Source organism: Aegilops tauschii, chromosome 2 (genome assembly GCF_002575655.3).
Source record: "Aegilops tauschii subsp. strangulata cultivar AL8/78 chromosome 2, Aet v6.0, whole genome shotgun sequence".
Classification (NCBI taxonomy): Eukaryota; Viridiplantae; Streptophyta; class Magnoliopsida; order Poales; family Poaceae; genus Aegilops; species Aegilops tauschii.
The window spans coordinates 41306640-41320194 of record NC_053036.3 but is presented as its reverse complement, the minus strand read 5'-3'; positions in this window follow the sequence as shown (position 1 = coordinate 41320194).

Here is a 13555-nt window from a genome sequence, read left to right as displayed (position 1 = left end):
CTACTTCCGCACGCGCTAGTGTCAGGGCCAGAGCTAGTGGTACTACCGCTCACCAGGAGCGGTACTACCACTGGACCCTGCGGTACTACCGCTCCCTTGAGTGGTACTACCGCAAGGTCCTGTGGTACTACTGCTCCCTTGAGCCGTACTACCGCATGCCACAGACACTAAGCATTTGGAAGCCTTCATTTCGCAGAGACAAGGGTAAACGACCGGTGCTCCAAAGAAGCAAAGGAAAGGTGGTGCAAAGGAACAATGTGTACATGTTGATTCCACCCTAACCTTTCCGAAGCGGACCCCCTCTTAATAGTACGGCTTTCCTACGACTCGAATCCACCGAAAAGAAACATAGAAAACCGCCGTCTTCGATAGGCTCTGAGGGGCACCGAATCATCTTGTACCTAGACATGAGATCTTTGAAATGCTCAATGCACATGATTAGTCCGCAAATTCATTGTCATCAATCACCAAAACCACATATGGAGAAATATGCCCTTACAACTCCCCCTTTTTGGTGGATTGATGACAATACTGGATTTGCACATAAGGAAATAAAATGAACATAAGCAAACCCAACATCTATAAAATATAGACAGGCTCCCCTTAGATGTGTGCACTCTATAGATATGCTTTGGACTGCACGGCACACATACTAGGATCAACACTCCCCCTATATTTTATAGACAAGGCAAAACTTGCAACAATATAAGTGACAATAAGCATGGAGGCAAGGTAAAGTAAGTGAGCATGAAGTCAAGGGCACAAGATAGCAAAAGCTCACAATCTACTAAACATACTAGACAATAAGATAAGCATGGAGGCAAGGTAAAACTTGCAGCAATATAAGTGACAATAAGCATGGAGGCAAGGTAAAGTAAGTGAGCATGAAGTCAAGGGTACAAGATAGCATAAGCTCACAATCTACTAAACATGCTAGACAATAAGGTAAGCTTGAGGGTATATGTCTCACACCATATGATAGTCTCCTGGTCTCACACGAACACAACCACAAACCAACAAACAAAAGCAAAGCGACACAAGACTCGACACAAGACTCGCAAATCCTACACTCTCCCCCCCTTTGGCATCGAGACACAAAAAAGGCAGAGAGGACACCTACAACACAGGTGGTAGTAGAACTCCAAGGCATCACCAGTCATGTTCCTCCTCCTCACACTCCTCTACAGCACGGGATGAAGAGCGAACTCCAGTATCCTCCTCAGACTCACTCCACCGGCAGTGCTGTCTGGTCCTGAAGGAAATATGCCCTAGAGGCAATAATAAAGTTGTTATTTATATTTCCTTATATCATGATAAATGTTTATTATTCATGCTAGAATTGTATTAACCGGAAACTTAGTACGTGTGTGAATACATAGACAAACAGAGTGTCACTAGTATGCCTCTACATTGACTAGCTCGTTAATCAAAGATGGTTAAGTTTTCTAGCCATATACACGTGTTTTCATTTGATGAACGGGATCACATTATTAGAGAATGATGTGATTGACTTGACCCATCCGTTAGCTTAGCACTATGATCGTTTAGTTTATTGCTATTTCTTTCTTCATGACTTATACATGTTCCTATGACTATGAGATTATGCAACTCCCGAATACCGGAGGAACACTTAGTGTGCTATCAAACGTCACAACGTAACTGGGTGATTATAAAGATGCTCTACAGGTGTCTCCGATGGTGTTTGTTGGGTTGGCATAGATCGAGATTAGGATTTGTCACTCCGTGTTACGGAGAGGTATCTCTGGGCCCTCTCGGTAATGCACATCACTATAAGCCTTGCAAGCAATGTGACTAATGAGTTAGTTGCGGGATGATGCATTACGGAACGAGTAAAGAGACTTGCCGGTAACGAGATTGAACTAGGTATTGAGATACCGACAATCGAATCTCGGGCAAGTAACATAGCGATGACAAAGGTTTGACCGACAAAGATCTTCGTAGAATATGTAGGAACCAATATGAGCATCCAGGTTCCGCTATTGGTTATTGACCGGACGTGAGTCTCGGTCATGTCTCCATAGTTCTCGAACCCGTAGGGTCCGCACGCTTAATGTTCGGTGACGATCAGTATTATGAGTTTATGTGTTTTGATGTACCGAAGGTAGTTCAGAGTCCCGGATGTGATCATGGACATGACGAGGAGTCTCAAAATGGTCGAGACATAAAGACTGATATATTGGAAGGCTATGTTTGGACATCGGAAACAGGGGCGGGCCTAGGAATTGAAGACTGTGTATTCAAATTTTGAATTTCTTTTTGAAAGCCTATAGCCTTCCTTTTGGCGTGTATAACCGATTATAGTACGTAGTATATTGTACTAGTTCTAAACTATATAAAAGATATTTCATAATATTTTATATTCATCAAAATTGATCATAACTTGTATTGGTCAACATATAAAAGTAATTGTTCAACATATTGTGGCAAAATCTAAGATATATAGGGGATAGAAAATAGAAAAGGATAAGAAACCTTACAGATTACAGGAGTACTATTCTTTATAGATAATGTTCACTGTAGCAAAATCAAAATTTATAAACATTCCCACATTACAAATTTAAATGGGAAATTGCAAATTCTCATGTCTAAATAATTCACAATCGACTGCAAACAAGTTCTAATTTCACTATAATTAAATAGGCAGAGAAGTGTTCAAACTAACTTACTTTTGTTTGTATGTACTGTAGTGCATCCTCCTTAACAGCACGAGAAGAAAATTCTGCTCCTGCCTGCAGCGATATATTATTCAGTTGGACTGAATTGGCATGAGAAGAGAGCTCCCAATTTCAGAAGTGAAGGATTAATATATCTAATTAGCAATTATACCTGAATCTGTGGGTTGTGCCTTTGAAACTGAACCAATGCCTGCTGGCTGCTGCCCGCTGCTGGATCAGAACGAGGGTAAGCGGGGGATGAATTCGTCGCGCCGTCCGGGCCGCCGTTCGCACATCCAATCGCCGAGCAGGCGATGGCAACCGCCGTGGCCTCCTGGCGGCTCGCCGCTCGCGTGGGAAGAGAACAGGGCAAGGTGTCAGTTCGTCTCCGTCTGACCTGATCGATAGATTTTTTTGAGGGCCGATGGTCGACAGATCGATGGTCTGCATGCGTGCGCGCGCTACAGCCACTTGGGCCAATGGGCCAAGTCGCGGAGTCGTGGAGTTTTGGGCTGAAATACTTAACTAGCAAGTTTGACTGTACAGTTTCGTTTTTCCTTATATATACGCAGTATATACATTATATATATATATTTTGGCAAAATTAATGGGTATTCAACTGAATACCCTTGAATTGAGGTGGGCCCGCCCTTGGTCGGAAAGGTTCCGGGTGGTTCGGGCATTTTTTCGGAGTACCGGGAGGTTACCGGAACCCCCCGAGGAGTTAATGGGCCTTAATGTGCCAAGGTGGAAGAGAGGAGGCGGCGGCCAAGGTGGGGGCGCGCCCCCCACAAGCCCAATCCGAATTGGGAGAGGGGCCGACCCCCCCTTTCCTTCTCTCCCTCTCCCTCTTCCTTCTTCTCCTACTCCAACTAGGGAAGGGAGGAAACCTACTCCTACTGGGAGTAGGACTCCCCCCTTGGGCGCGCCATGAGAGGGCCGGCCCTCCCCTCCTCCACTCCTTTATATACGGGGGAGGGGGCACCCCATAGAGACACAAGTTGATTGTTTAGCCGTGTGCGGTGCCCCCCCCCCACAGATTTCCACCTCGGTCATATCGTTGTAGTGCTTAGGCGAAGCCCTGCGTCGGTAACTTCATCATCACCGTCATCACGCCGTCGTGCTGACGAAACACTCCCTCGACCTCAGCTGGATCTAGAGTTCCTGGGACGTCACCGAGCTGAACGTGTGCAGATCGCGGAGGTGCCGTACCTTCGGTGCTAGGATCGTGAAGATGTACAACTACATCAACCGCGTTGTCATAATGCTTTCGCTTTCGGTCTACGAGGGTACGTAGACAACACTCTCCCCTCTCGTTGCTATGCATCACCTAGATAGATCTTGCGTGATCGGAGGAATTTTTTTGAAATTACTGCGTTCCCCAACAGTGGCATCCGAGCTAGGTCTATGCGTAGATGATATATGCATTAGTAGAACACAAAGAGTTGTGGGCGATAATAGTCATAGTACTTACCAGCATGTCATACTTTGATTCGGCGATATTTGATACGTCTTCGTCGTATCTACTTTTCCAAACACTTTTGCCCTTGTTTTGGACTCTAACTTGCATGATTTGAATGGAACTAACCCGGACTGACGTTGTTTTCAACAGACTTTTCATGGTGTTATTTATGTGCAGAAACAAAAGTTCTCGGAATGACCTGAAACTCCACATAACATCTTTTTGGAAAATATTAAAAATACTGGAAGAAAAATCCATGTCAGGGGCCCACACCCTGTCCACGAGGGTGGGGGCGCGCCCCCTGCCTCGTGGGCCCCCTGACGCTCCACCGACCTCAACTCCAACTCCATATATTCACTTTCGGGGAGAAAAAAATCAGAGAGAAGGATTCATCGCGTTTTACGATATGGAGCCGCCGCCAAGCCCTAAAACCTCTCGAGAGGGCTGATCTGGAGTCCGTTCGGGGCTCCGGAGAGGGGGATTCGTCGCCGTCGTCATCATCAACCATCCGCCATCACCAATTTCATGATGCTCACCGCCGTGCGTGAGTAATTCCATCGTAGGCTTGCTGGACGGTGATGGGTTGGATGAGATCTATCATGTAATCGAGTTAGTTTTGTTAGGGTTTGATCCCTAGTATCCACTATGTTCTGAGATTGATGTTGCTATGACTTTGCTATGCTTAATGCTTGTCACTAGGGCCCGAGTGCCATGATTTCAGATCTGAACCTATTATGTTTTCATGAATATATGTGAGTTCTTGATCCTATCTTGCAAGTCTATAGTCACCTACTATGTGTTATGATCCGGCAACCCCGAAGTGACAATAATCGGGACCACTCCCGGTGATGACCATAGTTTGAGGAGTTCATGTATTCACTATGTGTTAATGCTTTGTTCCGGTACTCTATTAAAAGGAGGCCTTAATATCCCTTAGTTTCCATTAGGACCCCGCTGCCACGGGAGGGTAGGACAAAAGATGTCATGCAAGTTCTTTTCCATAAGCACGTATGACTATATTCGGAATACATGCCTACATTACATTGATGAATTGGAGCTAGTTCTGTGTCACCCTATGTTATGACTGTTACATGACGAACCACATCCGGCATAATTCTCCATCACCGATCCAATGCCTACGAGCTTTTCACATATTGTTCTTCGCTTATTTACTTTTCCGTTGCTACTGTTACAATCACTACAAAACACCAAAAATATTACTTTTGCTACCGTTACTTTTGTTACCGTTACCACTACTATCATATTACTTTGCTACTAAATACTTTGCTGCAGATACTAAGTTATCCAGGTGTGGCTGAATTGACAACTCAGTTGCTAATACTTGAGAATATTCTTTGGCTCCCCTTGTGTCGAATCAATAAACTTGGGTTGAATACTCTACCCTCGAAAACTGTTGCGATCCCCTATACTTGTGGGTTATCAAGACCATTTGCTGGCGCCGTTGCCGGGGAGCATAGCTCTATTCTTTGAGTGACTTGGGATTTATATCTGCTGGTTACTATGAAGAACTTGAAAGACGAGAAACCAAAAATCTATCCCTCAACTACGAGGGGAGGTAAGGAACTGCCATCTAGCTCTGCACTTGATTCACCTTCTGTTTTGAGTAAGCTTGCGACACCTAAGCCTACTTCTGCTATTCGTTCCGATATGTCGCATGTTATTGATGATGCCACTTCTGCTATGCATGATACTTATGATGAAACTACTTCTATGCTTGATACTACTGTGCCACTTGGTGAATTTCTTGATGAACAACTTGCTAGGGTTAGAGAGAATGAAATTATTGAAACTGATAACATTGATGAAAGTGATGATGAAGACTCTCCCCCTAATAAATATGAATCGCCTGTTGTTCCTGAGGGTTATGTTTTGGAAAAAGAAGCTGCTATAGCTATTTTAGCTTGCAAAGATAGATACGAGCTCAAGAGGTTATTAGCTAAATGGAAGCAGCAATCTCTTAATGCTAGAATGAAACCTGACCCTGCTTTTGCTACTTCACCTATCTGTGTTACTGATAAGGATTATGAATTTTCTGTTGATCCTGATATAATTACTTTGGTTGAATCTGATCCTTTTCATGGCTATGAATCTGAAACTGTTGTGGCACATCTTACTAAATTAAATGATATAGCCACCCTGTTCGCCAATGATGAGAAATCTCGCTACCTTTATATCCTAAAAATATTTCCGTTCTCATTAAAGGGTGATGCTAAGATATGGTTTAATTCTCTTGATCCTGGTTGTGTGCGTAGTCCCCAGGATATGATTTATTACTTCTCTGCTAAATATTTCCCTGCTCATAAGAAACAAGCTGCTTTAAAGGAAATATATAATTTTGTGCAAATTGAAAAAGAGAGTCTCCCACAAGCTTGGGGGAGGCTTCTCCAATTACTTAATGCTTTGCCTGATCATCCGCTTAAGAAAAATGAAATATTTGATATCTTTTATAATGGACTAACCGATGCTTCCAGAGATTACCTGGATAGTTGTGCTGGTTCTGTTTTCAGGGAAAGAACACCGGGTGAAGCTGAAATTCTATTGAATAATATGTTGACAAATGAAAATAATTGGACACTTCCTGAGCCAATTCCTGAGCCTATTCCTAAATCAACTCCGAAGAAGAGGGGTGTTCTATTTCTTAGTCCTGAAGATATGCAAGAGGCAAAGAAATCTATTAAAGAAAAAGGTATTAAAGCTGAAGATGTTAAGAATTTACCTTCTATTGAAGAAATACATGGTCTTAATTCACCGCATGTTGAAGAAACATATGATCATAATCCATTACCTATTGAAGAAACTCATGGTCTTGATAACCCGACACAGGTAGTAAAGGTAAATTCTCTCTATAGATATGATAAAGCTGAAATCCCTCCAATTAAGTTTGCTAGCCAATGTTTGGATGAGTTTGATAACTTTATGGTTAAGAAAGAAGATTTCAATGCTTATTTTGGTAGACAGTTAAAACAAAATGCTTATATGATTGAACACTTGGGTGATTATATGTCTAGAGTTAAAGGTGAAATTAAACTTATTAGTAAACATGCTTCTATGGTCACCACTCAAGTAGAACAAGTACTTAAGGCTCAAAATGATTTGCTCAATGAATTGAATAGTAAAAATAATGATTATGCTGTTAGAGTGGCTACTAGAACTGGTAAAATGACCCAGGAACCTTTGTATCCTGAAGGCCACCCTAAGAGAATTGAACAAGATTCTCAGAGAAATAATATTGATGCACCTAGTCCTTCTAAAAGGAAGAAAAAGAAAATTGATAGGACTTTGCATGCTTCTAGTGAACCTATTGCTGAACCACGTGAGAATCCAAATGATATTTCTATTTCCGATGCTGAAACACAATCTGGTAATGAACATGAACCTAATGAAAATGCTAATGATGATGTTCATGATGATGCTCAACCTAGCAATGATAATGATGTAGAAATTGAACCTGCTGTTGATCTTGATAACCCACAATCAAAGAATCAATGTTATGATAAGAGAGACTTTGTTGCTAGGAAACATGGTAAAGAAAGAGAACCATGGGTTCAGAAACCCATGCCTTTTCCTCCAAACCATCCACGAAAAAGGATGATGAGGATTTTGAGCGCTTTGCTGAAATGATTAGACCTATCTTTTGTGTATGCGATTAACTGATATGCTCAAAATGAATCCTTATGCTAAGTATATGAAAGATATTGTTACTAATAAAAGAAAGATACCGGAAGCTGAAATTTCCACCATGCTTGCTAATTATACTTTTAAGGGTGGAATACCAAAGAAACTTGGAGATCCAGGAGTACTTACTATACCATGCTCCATTAAAAGAAATTGTGTTAAAACTGCTTTATGTGATCTTGGAGCCGGTGTTAGTGTTATGCCTCTCTCTTTATATCGTAGACTTGATCTGAATAAGTTGACACCTACTGAAATATCTTTGCAAATGGCTGATAAATCAACTGCTATACCTGTCGGTATTTGTGAGGATGTGCCTGTTGTGGTTGCAAACGTTACTATTTTAACGGACATTGTTATTCTTGATATTCCCGAGGACGATAGTATGTCTATTATTCTTGGAAGACCCTTTTTGAATACTGCAGGGGCTGTTATTGATTGCAACAAAGGCAATGTCACTTTTCATGCTAATGGTAATGAGCATACGGTATACTTTCCGAGGAAACAACCTCAAGTTCATAGTATCAATTTTATTGGAAAAATTCCATCGATTATTTTTGGAGGTTTTGAATTTCCTCTTCCTACTGTCAAGAAGAAATATGATATTCTTATTATAGGGGATGTGCATATCCCCGTTGAGGTAACATAGTGTCATTCGAAATTTCTCCGGTTCCATGTTATTCGGAATGAGTTTGTTAACAAGACTTGATCAACCTTGTTAATGGATTCCTTTTGATGAGCATGAGATGGATGAAACTAGAAGGCACAACCTTCTGTACCCTCTTTCTACTTTCTGTTATTTAGTTGAAATAAAGTAAAAATAGTATTTTTCTGTCTGTTTTCTGATTTATCCGTGCAATATAAAAATACCCCGAAAATAAAAGTTCTCCAAATGCCCTGAAAAATGGAATATGATTTTTTATGGAATATTTGGGAATATCTGGCACTGAGAACACAGCAGGGGGAGCAAGCACCTGGCCACGAGGGTCCAGGGCGCGCCCACCCCTACAGGGCGTGCCCCCTGCCTCGTGGGCCCACGGTGGCCCCCTCCACTTATTCCTGCACCCACACACTTCTTCTTCCTCCCAAAAAATCACCATCCAGCTCAAGCACGAGTTCTAGCTCATTTTGCTGCGATTTTCGATCTCCTTGCTCAAAGCACCTCTCACAAAACTGCTTGGGGGATTGTTCCTTGGTATGTGACTCCTCCATTGGTCCAATTAGTTTTTGTTCTAGTGCTCTATTCATTGCAAATTTGTGCTGCCTAGGTGACCATGTTCTTGAGCTTGCATGTCAAATTTATATGGTTCCAAGTAGTTATAATGCATGATATAGCCTCTAGGCACTTGTAGGAGTAGTTGCTATCAATTTTGTTGAGCTTGGTTCACTTTTGTTTGAAGTTACTAAAAATTTCAGAAATTTTTTAGAGGAAGAAATATGCTTAGGAAAATGTACCAAGGTGGTTCTTCAAGGAAGCAAGGACCCAAGCCTGCAATGCGTGATGCTGACGATGAGCCACCAAGGGACGCTCCAGTGCGGCCCTGTGAATGGCCTTCAGAAAAATATATGGATCGAGCGGGAATCAAGGAAGAATTTAACGCATATTTACGTAACGCTGATCTTGTGAGCTTCGAGGAAGAAAAGTGCCCTCAGTACCACTATCTCACCAGTTCCTTTGTGAGGAGGTTTGAATTTTCATCTTCACGTAATTCTCCAACTGTCCTGTTTGATCTTTATGAAAAATCCTATACGATGGACTTAGAGGATTTTACTACTGCTTGCAAACTCCGACAATGGGATAGAGCTAGTGAACCCCGCAAATCTGAATTTAGAAATTTTCTTGCTAGTACAACTGTGGGGGAATCTAGAGATATAGCACAAGCTACCATTGGGAGCATTCATTTTCCTGCTATACATTAGTTTGCTCTCTTCATAGGTAGGTGCATAAATGGTAAAGATGAAGCATGTCATATGTGTGTCCCCGACCTCAGTATTCTTAGGAGTGCTGTGTTAGGAGACAAATCTTATAATTTGGGAGCCATTGTTGCACGTAGGTTGCATAATAATAGATTTAATGGAGATTTCTTCGGTGGAATTTATGCAACCCGCTTAGCTGATTTTCTTGGTGTAACCATACGTAATGATGATATTGAATTGCCCCCTGCTTACCTAGACTTTAATGCTATGGTTCACCACCAGTTTGTCGAGAGGAATGAATCACCTCTCCAGTATCGCTTAATCTTTGACAGACGTCGTGCTGTCCGTATTACTCTCCCTGCTCCTGCCTTCTTTGATTATCAGGCAAAAGGAAGATATGTTATTACCAGAGAGGAGGCAGATGAGTACGAGAGGAGGGCGAAGGCAGCTCGCCGCCACGCTGCAGCTCAGGAGGCGATAGCCGCTGCATCTCAGTACGACCCCGACTACAACTATGGATATGCGCCAGGCCACCCGTGGCAATAAACCAACTTAGGCCAAAAGCCTAAGCTTGGGGGAGTACGTATTTCCCACCGACATTACATTCATGTTCACACACACTCATTGCTAGATGTCGGTGCTCATACTCTTTCACTATAATATCGATGCTAGTTTATTTTCTTTTTCTTGCTTTCCTCTTGTGTGTTTGATAAACCTTAAGAAAAACCAAAAAAAATAGTGTAGCTTTTATCTAGTTTACTTTTCTTGCTGTAGTAGTAATAATTAAAAGAAAACCCAAAAAGATTTCCCGTTCTTCTTTTGCTTGTTGGGAGCTTTCCCGTGTAAATAGTTTTATTTATTTTCTTTTCTTTGGGGGTCAATAGGAGAAGACCATAATTAAATTGTTGAAGTGGCTCTTATATGCATTATTGTTGATTTAACCAAGAGCCCATATTGCCTTGTCTTCTCCTGTTTATTGAATGCTCGCAGATTCCAGCTTAGTCCAATGCACGTGCACTCTTATTATTATTCACATCGTTCGGTCGTGCAAGTGAAAGGCAATTATGACGATATATGATGGACTGACTGAGATGAGAGAAGCTGGTATGAACTCGACCTCTCTTGTTTTTGTAAATATGATTAGTTCATTGTTCCTCATTCAGCCTATTATGAATGAACATGTTTGCAATGACAATTAGAGATTAGAGTTGCTCGTGCCATGCTTGATTAGCTATGAGTTATAATGGTTTACCTTGCGTGCCAACATGCTATTAAAATGGTTGTGATGTGGTATAGTGGGGTGGTATCCTCCTTTGAATGAATTAAGTGACTCGAGTTGGCACATGTTCACACATGTAGTTGAAACAAATCAACATAGCCTTCACGATATTTATGTTCATGGTGGATTATATCCTACTCTTGCTTGTACTCAATGTTTAATTTTAGTGCATGTTCATGACTGTTGTCGCTCTCTAGTTGGTCGCTTCCCAGTCTTTTGCTAGCCTTCACTTGTACTAAGCGGGAATACTGCTTGTGCATCCAACCCCTTAAACCCCAAAGTTATTCCAGATGGGTCCACCATACCTTCCTATATGCGGTATCTACCTGCCGTTCCAAGTAAACTTGTATGTGCCAAACTCTAAACCTTCAAATGAAATTCTGTTTTGTATGCTCGCTCATGTATCAACTAGGGATGTCCGTATCTTTCATGCTAGGCGGGTTATTCTCAAGAGGAGTGGACTCCGCTCCTCATTCACGAGAAAATGGCTGGTCACCGGGATTCCCAGTCCCATGCTTTATGCAAACTAAATCAAAATTAATTGCAAACAAAACTCCCCCAGGGCTGTTGCTAGTTGGAGGCACTCGTTGTTTCGAGCAAGCCATGGATTGATGCTTGTTGGTGGAGGGGGAGTATAAACTTTACCATTCTGTTTGGGAATCGCCAATAATGTGTGTAGCATGGAAGATATCGCCATCTCTTGGTTGTTATGTTGACAATGAAAGTATGCCGCTCAAAATATTTTTTATCTCTATTTCAAAATCGAGCTCTGGCACCTCTGCAAATCCCTGCTTCCCTCTGCGAAGAGCCCATCTATTTACTTTTATGTTGAGTCATCACCCTCTTATTAAAGAGCACTAGCTGGAGAGCGCAGCTGTCATTTGCATCCATTATTATTAATTTATATTGGGTATGACTATGATTGGATCTCTTTTACCATGAATTACAATGTCTAGTCAGCCCTTGATCTTTAAAGGTGCTCTGCATTTATGTTTTGTGGTCTCAGAAAGGGCTAGCGAGATACCATCTTATTATATCATATCATGATTGTTTTGAGAAAGTGTTGTCATCCGAGATTTATTATTATGGCTCGCTAGTTGACTATGCCATTGATATGAGTAAACATGAGACATAAGAGTTGTTGTGAATAAGGTTAGTCATAATCTTTGCTGAAAACTTGAATGCTGGCTTTACATATTTACAACAACAAGAGCAAACAGAGTTTGTAAAAGTTTTTCTTTATTACTTTCAGTTTATCAACTGAATTGCTTGAGGACAAGCAAAGGTTTAAGCTTGGGGGAGTTGATACGTCTCCGTCGTATCTACTTTTCCAAACACTTTTGCCCTTATTTTGGACTCTAACTTGCATGATTTGAATGGAACTAACTCGGACTGACGCTGTTTTCAGCAGACTTTCCATGGTGTTATTTATGTGCAGAAACAAAAGTTCTCGGAATGACCTGAAACTCCACAGAACATCTTTTTGGAAAATATTAAAAATACTGGAAGAAAAATCCACGTCAGGGGGCCCACACCCTGTCCACGAGGGTGGGGGCGCGCCTGCCCCCCTGGGTGCGCCCCCTGCCTCATGGGCCCCTTGACGCTCCACCGACCTCAACCCCAACTCCATATATTCACTTTCGGGGAGAAAAAAATCAGAGAGAAGGATTCATCACATTTTACGATACGGAGCCGCCGCCAAGCCCTAAAACCTCTCGAGAGGGCTGATCTGGAGTCCCTCCGGGGCTCCGGAGAGGGGGATTCGTCGCCGTCGTCATCATCAACCATCCTCCATCACCAATTTCATGATGCTCACTGCCGTGCGTGAGTAATTCCATCGTAGGCTTGCTGGACGGTGATGGGTTGGATGAGATCTATCATGTAATCGAGTTAGTTTTGTTAGGGTTTGATCCCTAGTATCCACTATGTTCTGAGATTGATGTTGCTATGACTTTGCTATGCTTAATGCTTGTCACTAGGGCCCGAGTGCCATGATTTCAGATCTGAACCTATTATGTTTTCATGAATATATGTGAGTTCTTGATCCTATCTTGCAAGTCTATAGTCACCTACTATGTGTTATGATCCGGCAACCCCGAAGTGACAATAATCGGGACCACTCCCGGTGGTGACCATAGTTTGAGGAGTTCATGTATTCACTATGTGTTAATGCTTTGTTCCGGTACTCTATTAAAAGGAGGCCTTGATATCCCTTAGTTTCCATTAGGACCCCGCTGCCACGGGAGGGTAGGACAAAAGATGTCATGCAAGTTCTTTTCCATAAGCACGTATGACTATATTCGGAATACATGCCTACATTACATTGATGAATTGGAGCTAGTTCTATGTCACCCTATGTTATGACTGTTACATGATGAACCGCATCCGACATAATTCTCCATCACTGATCCAATGCCTACGAGCTTTTCACATATTGTTCTTCGCTTATTTACTTTTCCGTTGCTACTGTTACAATCACTACAAAACACCAAAAATATTACTTTTGCTACCGTTACTTTTGTTACCGTT